Genomic DNA, 12,217 nt, shown 5'->3' on the forward strand with positions numbered 1-12,217 from the left:
CATTCGAAAGGGGAGGCTAAGAAAATACACACTGCTGGGTGTTAGAATTTTTTAAAGTAGCTTTTTTGTTCTAAAAAATCTTTTAAAATGTCAGTGACGTCATACACATCGTACGATCAGAGATACTGCTTTACGGCAAGCAAATGGCCGCCCACCAAGAGCCTGGTTCTGTCCGAGGTTTCTGCCTAAAAGGATGTTTTTCCTCGCCACTGTTTTTGGGGGAATGGTTGGGTCTTTGTAAATTATAGAGTGTGGTCTAGACCTACTCTTTCTGTAAAGTGTCTTGAGATAACTCTTGTTATGATTGGATACTATAAATAAAATTGAAAAACACCCAGTAGCACTATTTTTTCCTCAACCACCTTGCTGTGATGTGATTGGCTAGTACTCGTCATAACGACAGTTTGAGGTCGGACACGGTTAGGGTTATGGCAAAGCCAAGGAACCTTTTGGCCAAGAGGTCATGGTTAGGGTTAGAGCTAGCCCCCACACAGGTGGGGGGAAATACAAAGGATTATCTTATCTCATTTGATATGCCTGATTCTGTATGTACCTTGCATGTTAGCAGTTTGTCCACCAGAGGTCACACTCTGCACATTTTTTGGAATCGCAGAGGGCAAGGTATGAGACATACTGTAGGCCTACAATGTGCCAGCATGTGGTAATGATTGCAATCTTTCTTTTGTCCTTACTGACTGAGCTCCAAAATGTCAAATGAAATGGAAATAGAAGTAGCCTCCACCCTTTTATAGCTAAGTAAACTAATACAAGCAAATGTGTTTGGATGTGGTTTTTAAGCCACATCACATAATAATGTTTTATAGTCACCTCAGCTATTTGCAGTTGGTGCAAATAACACAGCCAGTTTCACTTGTGCTTTATTATTCCTGCTCGTTAACCAAACAGATTGGTTCCCCCAACGTCTTCACATATAAGCCTATTCTGGTTAATAAGACTATTTAGATCGCCAGTCTGGATGCCTGAGCAGCACTATCCCAGACAATAAACCTCTGCTGTGCTTATTACAGACCTCTGCAGGTGTAATGTTGGACTGTGGTTCAGGCCATAGGCTTAGTTAGACCACAGGAGACACACGGAGCGGACTATAAATAACCACATAATTAAAGGCGCTGACAGGGAACTGACATTGTGGTTAGAACAGTTTTCCCCTTAGCCCCCCTTTGGTTCAAACAAGTCTCACTGCACTGCAACCCTAAAAACACTATATCCTTAGAACAGGGGGGGTCAAACTCAGTTTCAACAAGGGCCATACTGGAATATTAGAATCACATCAAGGGCCAGACATGTAAAGTTTATTGACATGCTTTTATTTAAATGAAAAAAGTAAAATATTTTGGACTGTATAATTGGATGTCTCATATACAGTAACTGGAAAAACAGCGGAAAAATTTATTGGGGTGGCAGTAGCTCAGTCAGTAGGGATTTGGGTTGGGAACTGGAGGGTTTTTGGTTCAAGTCCCCATACGGACCAAAGTATGGTGGTGGACTGGTAGCTGGAGAGGTCACGTGGGCACTGCCAAGGTGCTCTTGAGCAAGACACTGAACCCCTAACTGCTTGGGGCGCCTTTCCATGGGCAGCCCCCTCACTCTGACATCTTCTATTAGTGCACGTATAGGTACTGAGCATGTGTGTATAATTCAGGGCTGTGTGTAATAACAACAGAGTGAAAACAGTAATTTCCCCTTGCGGGATTAATAAATTAAATAAATAGTCTTCTCGTTTACAGTTTGGTCGACATAAAACCATAAAAAAAGTCCGCAAGAAACTTCCTTAGTCATCACAGCATTTAGCAAATCAAGCAAAACAAAGACAAAAAATGTTCACAGCCTGAATATGCAAACTCTCTGCTTCTGGGGGAATTTCAGAGTCTCAAAGTTGGCTTGGAGTGTCGTGTAATTAAAGTTTCCCGTCTTTTTGGTCTGGCGCACAACTAGGCGGACCGAAATTCATTGTGAACTTAAACTGATATACGGGCTAGAGGATGGATACCCGACCTGAGCCCAACGGGACCCGACGGGCCAGGCCAGGGTTCAGACAGAAATTTAGAAATTATGTTCGGGTTCGGGTCGGGGCTTGGTCACATCAGCGCGATAAGACATTGAACATTTAAAATTTAAAACAGCTTATTTTGTAGGTGTGTTAACGTGCGCTTGTTGCCCCGTGTGCGCTGATGCGCTCATCTGTTGACATTTCCGAATGCCTTCCTACAGTTGCTTAACAAAAGCGGGCTTTCCACACAAACAAACGTAGCCTACATGTCTCATTAGTATGAGAAAAAATTAACTGTGTCAGGCTCGGACATAAATATCTTAATGCCTGTCAGGCTCGGTTCCGGATCAGTTACTGCTCTGTCGGACGCGGGCCGGGCCAGAAAAATGCTGCCCGATCCGCACTCTAATACGGGCCGGATCAAAATTTGTGAGGGGCCGTATTTGGCCCGCAGGCCTTGAGTTTGACACATGTGCCTTAGAAGATGTGCATATCTATGCTAATCAATAGATAATTTGTAGTAAACTTTAACTTTAATCTGATATCATGGCATCAGGAGAGTATTATTTGACTGCTATTTAGACTCATGGTAAACTCAACACTAACTGTACAGTGATCCTATTTTACTTAGTGGGCCTTCAGGAGACATAGCAGGGGCAACAAAGCATAAAAAGTATACACCACTTGGGCTTTAATACATCCATCTGAGCTTTTTCTATCAACACAACACCGACTTATTATCACCTTGTTAAAAATGCCAATGTGTTAGCAAAAATGGGCTTGTTTATGCATTCAGAAGACACAGAGCAACATTATCATTTATTTGGAGTCATGTTTCTGACCTCCTGACGAATGGAAGTCCAACATTCACTCTCCTTCGATGGTCTTTACCAACTCCTGAGGGAAAAAAAGGCTTTTTAAAGCTCTAGTGCGTAGTTTCTGTCTCCCCCTTGAGAAATTCTAAGTAATGACAACAAAAACTGTCAGCGCATCCACATGATACAAGCCTTCCGTGATCACGCACCGCCCCCCCTCCTCCACTCGGTTGCTAGTAGCCAAGGAGGACACGGAGGATTAAAAAAACATGATGGACTCATTAGAAGAGGTAATTATCTTCACTCAAGCTTCGAGAAATCCAGAGAGAGTTGTGTGGAGCTGATAGTCTTAATTAGCTTTGTATCAACTCATTTGGCAATGGCTTAAATGTAACGGACGTTCATTAACATCAAAAAGTTACACACTAAAGCTTTAACTGCAATGCTCCACTATGTTCACCAGCTCACTTTGTCTGGGAGCTGGTTTGGTGCTGGGCAGGTAGTGTACAGTGAGTATTTTGAGCTTTCTCACAGAAAACAGCTGCTTTCTGCTGCTGGAAACAATGTTTCAAGCAGTGAGTGTCAACCAGAACAGCAAAGTTGTGGGCCGTGAAACCAAAACAACTAAAAGATGCTGAAAAAGTTATGTAGATCTAAGGGGAACTGTGGAGTCAGGTGATAATTCTCTGTAGGCTTGTCACTACCAGTGACACTTCTTACATGACTCATTTGATCCATTATTAATGTAATAAAGTGCAGCTTTAAAGCTACATTGTGTAAGAATTTCTCCCATCTTGCGGTGAAATTGTATATGACAACCAACTGAATGTTACTTTCTAGCCCCTCCCACTCTGATCGCTTTTTTAACTGCTACGGTGGCCGAACCTGAAATTAGCTCTCTCCATTGTTTACAAGCAGCTGTTCTAGCCACTCCAAATTAACGTTGGTCTTGTTGCTTTGCCTGTCTCGTTGTCGTTTTAATTCTCTTTTTTCGCTTCCCTGGTAATTGATACAAAATAGTCTCGCATTGTCAGACCTATCTCCACAGCGCTGTAAAATAAGGTCTGGCTACACCACAGATACATTCTAGGATAGGAGAAAAAAACGCTCTGGCTTGTTTGCATTTCTGTAACCAATCACAATCATCCTGGGCGGCGCTAAGCTCCTGCTCTGCAAAATAGTCTTGGGAAGGAACTTGTTTTGGGGGAACATTTGCACCACATAAAATATGAAATGAAGTTAACTGTTCACACAATACAGTAACGTGAGCTAACAAAATTAGCTGGAATCATGGTTAAACGGAATTTGCTGTTCGCCGTGTGGACTTCGTCCACAGCAAATCCACCAATCAGTCCCAGAACGTCCCAGTTAGAGAGGAACGCCGGAAACATATTCTTTGTTAAATCTTTATATCATTCCCTTAAAGAACCAAGCAGGCCTGCCTGCTGTACGATTCAAAGTTTCATCAAAAGTTGCAATTATTAGCTCTTGTCGTTTCCCATAGTGAAGGGATTTTGATAGCAGAAATGAAGGGGGCAAAACTGCACCAGATGTCCCGCTTGTCAGGCTTATCCTGGCATAATTCGGTTGATCCAGATTCCAGACTAATATACAAATAATCATTTTCAGTGGTGTAGTCTATGTGATACGCATGTATAAGCAGTATACCCACTAAGAAAGCTCCAGGATTTCCATATACCCTCTTAAAAATGCCCAATGACACGCAACAACATACTTTCCATTATATTTTTGACATATTTTGAATTGTCATCTGTGTTTTTCTTCTTCGCATAGGATAAATAAAAGGTATTTACACCATAAATTGATGAATAAAAGTTATCCAAATGCAGGAAATGAAGTCTTTGACGCTCAAAATAACCCTGGGGGAGGACACCCAGACCCCCCCACTATGATATGCCCCCTCCCCCAAAGGCAGATTCTGGCCCATATATATATAGGCCAATATATTTATATACAGTACAGTATACCCACTACAATACATTAGACTAGACCACTGCCCCAAGGAAACAAATCATTGCTGTCCTTGCAGGGATAGTTGTGACCAGCGGTGGTGGAATGTAACTAAGTACATTTACTCAAGTACTGTACTTAAGTACAAATTTGAGATATACTAATACTTTACTTGAGGCTTTCTTTTCATGCTACTTTATACTTCTACTTCATAAAATTTCAGAGGAAAAGATTTTACTTTTTACTCCACTTCATTTATCTGACAGCTTTAGTTACCAGTTACTTTACAAATTAAGATTTTTTGCACACAAATTACATGTAGTTTATAAAGTGTGTTTTATTATAAATTAAACTACCAAAAATGATTTAAGCATACAAGTACAACTCAGAACAGTTTCTAAAATGTGAGGATTTTTCTGCGTTGAGTATACATTTACTTTTAATACTTTAAGTAGGCTACATTTTCCTAATGATTTTCGATATACAATACATTTTCAATGCAGGACTTCAACTTGTAACAGAGTATTTTAGTTTCAGATGGTGTTGGTACTAGTACTTTTACTTAGTAAAGGATCTGAATACTTCTTCCACCACTGGTTGTGACTTATTTTGAACATCCTAAAGTAGGCAAAAGTCTCCCCAGCAGTCATCCATTATCCTGACAGCAGGCAGAAGCCACGCCCCCTTTTACAACGTCAGAGACGGAGTAGTTATAAATCCGTTTAAATGACTGGAGAGAACTTACTTCTGTTCTCTGTCCGCGGGAGCACGGCTCTTTTCAGGGACAAAAGACAGCAGCTGTACCGGGGACCGGTCGGTCAGAGATGGGATTGGCTGTCAGTGAGCTGTCGGTGTCCGTCCTCAGCCACAGCCAGAAAGCTTTTTAAATGGGAATAGAGAAGAGAAGGGGAGCTTAACGCTACTCGGGGGTTTCACCACACAGACCAACCGGCGCGTGGAGAACGTACCGTAGCATCTGAGAAGTTCACGGCTCTCTCTGTAACATCTGACTTTCCTGTACTTGAGCTGAAGGCGAGAGAATAAGCTATCAGCCGCCGCTGTTTCATTAACTCTTCACCCCCGACGAGTTCCCAGTTCACGGTTATAAGGTGAGTTGCAGCGCGCCTTTACTTCCCACATATTAATAAACCGACTTGCTTCTTGTAGCCTCTTCCAGTTCTTATATTTTTGGAAAAGCACATCTTAGCTAACGTTACACATCGGAAACTGACGGCCTTATCTTTTCATAGTATTACAACCAATCTAGAAACACAAAAGGGTAGCCTAGACAGTAGAAATAATGGTAACACTTTATAATAAAAGATAAAAAAAAACCCTTAAGTTAATGGTGGTTTTACTGTTAACAAACAATCACATGATAATGAATACTGTTCAGTTATTAGTAATGCTATCATGTACACTACCGGTCAAAAGTTTGGGGTCACTTAGAAATTTCCATTCCACTCCATTACAGACAGAATCCCAGCTGAGATCAGTTGCGTTTGTTTAATCAGGGCAGCAGTTTTCAGATTACATTATGTGCTTACATAATTGCAAAAGAGTTCTCGACTGTTGTAGAAAGAAGTGGCTGATCTTTAATGCGATATCTACATTGCCCATTATCAGCAACCATTCATCCAATGTTCCAAAGGCACATTCTGTTTACTAATCTGATTTGAATTTAAAAGGCTAACTGAGAAAACATTGGCGAACCCTTTTGCAGTTATGTAAGCACATAATGTAATCTGAAAACTGCTGCCCTGGTTAAAAAAAACAATGCAACTGATCTCAGCTGGAATTCTGTCTATAATGGAGTGGAATGGAAATTTCTAAGTGACCACAAATTGTTTTACCAGTAGTGTATGTTATTTTAACAGTTTATTGTTGCACACATCATAACATAACATTTTATATATCTTGTTGAGAAAATAATTTGGGAACCTCTAGGGAATCTCTTGTAAACCGCCAATAAACATTATTTGGATGCTACCATAAAGTTGAAATTGATGATTATAGCACCTTGTGAAAGGGTTATGAATACTTTTGTAAAGCATCTATAAACATGATTTAGACTAACTATTATCAGTGCACAAGTAATCAATGGTCATTTATAGATCACCAAAAACTAATTTTATGGGACCAAATGTAATGTTACTTGATGCTTTATAAACCACTTATTATTAATCATTAATTAACTACTATAAACATAAGTTACAACTTGATAATAGCATCCAAATAATGTTTATAGATGGTTTATAAAACAATTATTAACCGTTGACACAGTATTAATAATGTATCTAAATATAAACTAATTATTTGATATTACATTAAACTAATCAAATGTTCATTGTTTAATTGTTTGTTAACAGTAAAATAACTATTAACTAACTATCAATTCCCCATTTATTAGTGATGGTTATTATGTTACCAGTTACAAGCTTGTTAATTTTAAATATGAATAATGTTCGCTCCAGTGCATGCAGCCTGCTTTGCTTTGCGTGGGTCTTCAGCACTAAAAGGGCATCTTTATAATTTGACTGAGAACACAGGAACTCGTGCCCGTAGTGTTGATTAAAAGAGTATAGGCCTACCATATTAATGAAACAGCAAGTCTTTCTCAAGAGACAGAAACTGAACGTGCCTCAGTGCAGTGCCAGTCTGACCATCACTCTCTATAGTCCTGGAGGCTGTGGTGTCTCTGCTGCCTTCAGTCATGTGCACTTAGTAGGGCTCGGCCCATATGTTTCATACGGTTCTAGAAGCATTGCGATTCGATAGTATTGAGTATTGCGATTTTCTTTTCCTTCTTTAACAAAAACCACAGTTGAACAATTGACTAAATTGTTTTCTAAAAAGAATGCACATCACAAGTCAGTCACTCAACATTCTTTTAGTTTGTGAAGAAGTACATAGCCAGGGTTTTCTGCTTTCGGTCTGTTTTGCTGGAAATGGATGTGATGTACAGTAGTCGTCTAAAATATTTAGGTGAATCATCATGATTTAATTAGTGTATGTATTTCAAAAAAGAAAGGAGGTAATAACTTCTGGATAAAATGGCTGGCCCAATAAAGTGGTGTCATTATACAAAGTTGGGCTGTAAATTAGGTTGCCTAAATTCCAGCCTAATTGTCTGGAAAACAAAGTGGATCAGTGATGGCTCACAAGACTGATGAGTCGAGCCTTTTGAACAAATTTTAAAGCGTACGTTTTGTATATATCTCTGTGTCCACCTAAAGACACCTGCCAGTGATAGTCTGAAATTATTGAAAATGAATGCACATCTCAATTTCATCATTATATAGTCTTTATATTGCTGCAAATGCAATGCAAAAGATATTCAGTTTACACGGATATAAAACAGAGAGAAGCAGCAAATCCTCACATTTGAGTAACTGGGAACAGAGAATGTTTGGCATTTTAGGTTGATAATTAACTTCTATCTATTCTATTGAGCTATTATCAAATAAATAGTTGCTGATTATTGTTATGTTGTTGACTAATACATTAAATGGCCCTCTTTTCAGTCGTAATCTTAAAGGTACAATATAATACATTTTTAATAATAAATGGAATTTATATAGCGCTTTTCACAAACTCAAAGTCGCTTAATGTAACTTTTCTGCATTAAAATGTCTAAAAACGACCATCCCTATGTTATATATTTTTTTGGGTTGTGTAGTTACACTATCCCAAATATTTCCATCAAATCGCATACCCAGAGAAATCTGTTATTTTATTTTCAGACACGTCACGTTTCATTTAGTCGCCCGTCAGTGGCATCATAAAACCTTTCACTAGTTACTCGTAACTTCCGTCAAAACACGGGCACCCAGATGCTACGTTTCGAGAGTAATTGTAAATCCTACAATGTCACAGAAAAAAACACTGGTAACACTGCTTTTTCTGCCAAAAGGCATCATTTTGTGATTAATTACATGCCACTTTGCAACACAGTAATACAGCAGAAACTTTATTTATTGATATTGATACATATCAATATTAATCCAGCTTAATGTTACTACAATGTATGTGCTGGTTGACATGTAGCTAACGTTAATGCTAGCTAATGCTTGGTGGATAACATTATAGGGTTACAACATCGTTCAACACGCTCATAAAGTTATTAGTAGTATGATTGTTTTGAACATGGATAAAAGCAGCAGTGCGCTAACCCACAAATAAGTTCACTAGTAACGTCAACGTTAGCTGTATAAATAGACAATTAATCTAATGCAAATTTAGCCAGCTAGCACACTCCGGTCTGCCTGCCTCACTCCCCCAGCACAAAGAGACTTCATTCGGGAGGATAGCTGACAACACAGCCGGGACATGTAGCAATAGCTAGTTACCGTTAGCCCCAGCCGGTGCCGGGTGCCTACGACGCTAACGGCAGTTCAATGAATTGTCGGGAAACAGAGACTATCAGACCCAGGCATCCTAGTCACAACATCGGCCATCCATAATGTTAGCTAGCTACGTCTCCTTTAGCGTTACCGGTGTTTGTACCGGAAATCTCCTCCCTGCCGAATTTCTCCCCCCTTCATGTTTAGCTGTCTTTACAGTTAGCCAGCTAGCTAAATTAACCCAACATAAGGTGGGTTAAGCACCAAAACGAATAGTTAAGATTACAGGAAGTGAAGGGGGAGATCGGGCAGCTGGGAGATGTTCTGCTGCTGAGGACGGAAATCGAACATCCTCGCCGTCCTGGAGATTCCCCCTGCAATCCCCACCCACACCCGTCTCTCAGCCTCGTTGAGTAGCTAGCTAGCGTTACAACAAACCCCGTCCGCCCGGTAAAATCCAAAAGGTGACTTTGGCATGTGAAATATACTTTGATAGTGTGGTTTTAGCTGGCTAATGATTAGCCAGCAGCTAAAACCTAGTAACGTTAGCCGCTAATGTTAGCTTGCTGGCTCACTAGCTAACTGGGCAGCTAGCTACCAATACAGATTGAATCAAGAAAAACGTAATTATGTTGGGGAAACTGCAGCTATTGTATTAGCATGACATGAATAAACGTTACTAAACGTAATGTGAATGAACTTGAATGGGTGAACTTGTCCGTGAACAGATGCATTGTAATCGACGATAGTGTTTAGCAATGAAAACTCCCATAATTCCACGCAAGTTCCCAACGCCATCAAATGTCTGTGTTTACAATCCATTGTTTTGGTTGAGAAACCCATGCCTCCACAGTGAACGGAGAATCAAAAAAAATTGAAAAGTCTTGATGCATTAAAGTAATAGAGGGGCGCGATTTCAGAACCAGTAATAGCAGAAGTTGGGACGTTGTGTAAAACTTAAGTAAAACAGAATACAATGATTTGCAAATCCTTTTCAACCTATATTCAATTGAATGCATTACAAAGACAAGATATTTGATGTTCAAACTGATAAACTTTATTATTTTTTTGTAAATATTCACTCATTTTGTATAGTATAAAAGGATCATCCCCAAAAGGCTCAGTCCTTCACAAGCAAGAATGGGGCAAGTTTCACCACTTGGTGAACAACTGCGTGAGCAAATAGTCCAATAGTTTAATAACGTTTCTCAATGTACAATTGCAAAGAATTTAGAGATTTCATCATCTACACTCATCATACACACAATATCATCAAAAGATCAAGGGAATCTGGAGAAATCTCTGCACATAAGAGACAAGGCCGAAAACCAACTTTTAATGCCTGTGACCTTGGAACAGACATCATTATTAAAGGATATAACCAGGTGGGTTCAGGAACACTTCGGGAAAACCATTGTCAGTTTACACAATTTGTCGCTACATCTACAAGTGCAAGTTAAAACTCTACCATGCAAAGCGAAAGATATATAACAACAACACCCAGAAACACCGCCAGCTTCTCGGGGCCCGAACTCATCTGAGATGGACTGACACAAAGTGGAAAAGTGAGCTGTGGTCTGACGAGTCCACATTTGAAATTGTTTTTGGAAATTTTGGACGTCATGTCCTCCAGGCCAAAGAGGAAAAGGACCATCCAGATTGTTATCAGCGCAAAGTTCAAAAGCCAGTATCTGTGATGGTATGGGGATGTGTTAGTAACTTGCACGGCTGTGAAGGTACCATTAATGCTGAAAGGTACATACAGGCTTTGGATTAACATATGCTGCCCCTCCAAGCAATATCTTTTACGCTTATTGAGTGTTAAAAGGAAAGGTGATGTAACACACGGTAAACAACTTCCCAGCTTTTTTGGAAGGCATCAAATTTGCAAAAAAACTAAGTTTATCAGTTTGAACATTAAATATCTTGTCTTTGCAGTGTAGGCAATTGAATATATGTTGCAAAGGATTTGCAAATCATTGTATTCTGTTTTTATTTACGTCTTAAGGCTCTGACACACCAACCTGACGGCCGACCGTTGGCAGAAAAGGCAGTCCGACTGATCATTCGGCTCCCCGAGGTCCAAAAAGTGCCTCCCAGACGTAATACGTCTCCATAACAGCGCTTATCTGTACTGTCGGCCAAAAAATTTAAACCGGAAATGACGAAAGCGTCACGACCATAATGATCTCGTATTTTACGAAAATAGTTCACCGAAACGTGTTTCTGAAAATATTTTAAGAGAGAAATAGACCATACAGTTGCAGAATCTGTCTGTTTTTTTTGATCGACAAAGGTCAGTTTGAAAGATTTTTGTCAGATTTGGAGAGGCGTTAGTCACGCTCATCCCGCTCGTCAATAGCACTCCCCCAATAAGATTCAACAAGTCAAATCGGCCCAAATTAAAGCCGACGGCTCCTCCTCCTCTGACTGACGACGGCACGGAACACACCGAACAGACTCGAGTCACTGAACGAGCCAGACTGTCCGTCGGCCGATAATCGGCTTGGTGTGTCAGCGCCTTTACACAACGTCCCAACTTAACTGGAATTGAACATCAGTTTACAAAATCTCAAACAAGCCGTGCAGTATAATTCAAGTTCATCCAGTCCTATGCTCAGTACTTCCCATAAACGCATGCATTTTTGCTAAAACCTTACTAATTAAAACACTTTTGCTACATGTCATTTTTAGGGTGAAGTATTCCTTTAATACATGTATAAAACTCATGGTCTGCTTCAACACACTGACCAGCCATCATCCTGGATACACAAACCCCTGCATGCCTAAAGAATCAGAGATTCTATACTCAAAGTGATAAATGATTAGATAGAGCATGCCAAAGGAGGACTACACTACACTGCGACTAAAAAGTGATGAGTGTCACACAATGCCATGGCCTCATAATACCTCTAATCAAACAAGCTTGTGTCCAAAAATAGGCATGTTAATGGAAACAGATAGCATGCCATATACCCTTACACTCATGTCTTTTTATACTAATTGTGATAGTACTGTCATAGAGTCCAGGAGTACATTACAATACAATAGTTATTCCTGTGTGAGAGGCATCAGTC

General features: G+C 39.9%; 1 protein-coding gene across 1 annotated transcript in view; it reads left to right on the plus strand.

The window, feature by feature from the left end:
* Positions 1 to 5,533: 5,533 nt before the first annotated feature.
* Positions 5,534 to 12,217, plus strand: part of lmo4a (LIM domain only 4a) — a 37,296-nt gene continuing 30,612 nt past the window's right edge. The window contains exon 1 of the mRNA XM_039780689.1: positions 5,534 to 5,906. The gene's annotated coding sequence lies outside the window, so the exon portion shown is untranslated. The remainder of the gene's footprint in view (positions 5,907 to 12,217) is intronic.

The sequence above is a fragment of the Perca fluviatilis genome, chromosome 17, assembly GCF_010015445.1.
Source record: "Perca fluviatilis chromosome 17, GENO_Pfluv_1.0, whole genome shotgun sequence".
In the NCBI taxonomy this organism is placed as follows: Eukaryota; Metazoa; Chordata; class Actinopteri; order Perciformes; family Percidae; genus Perca; species Perca fluviatilis.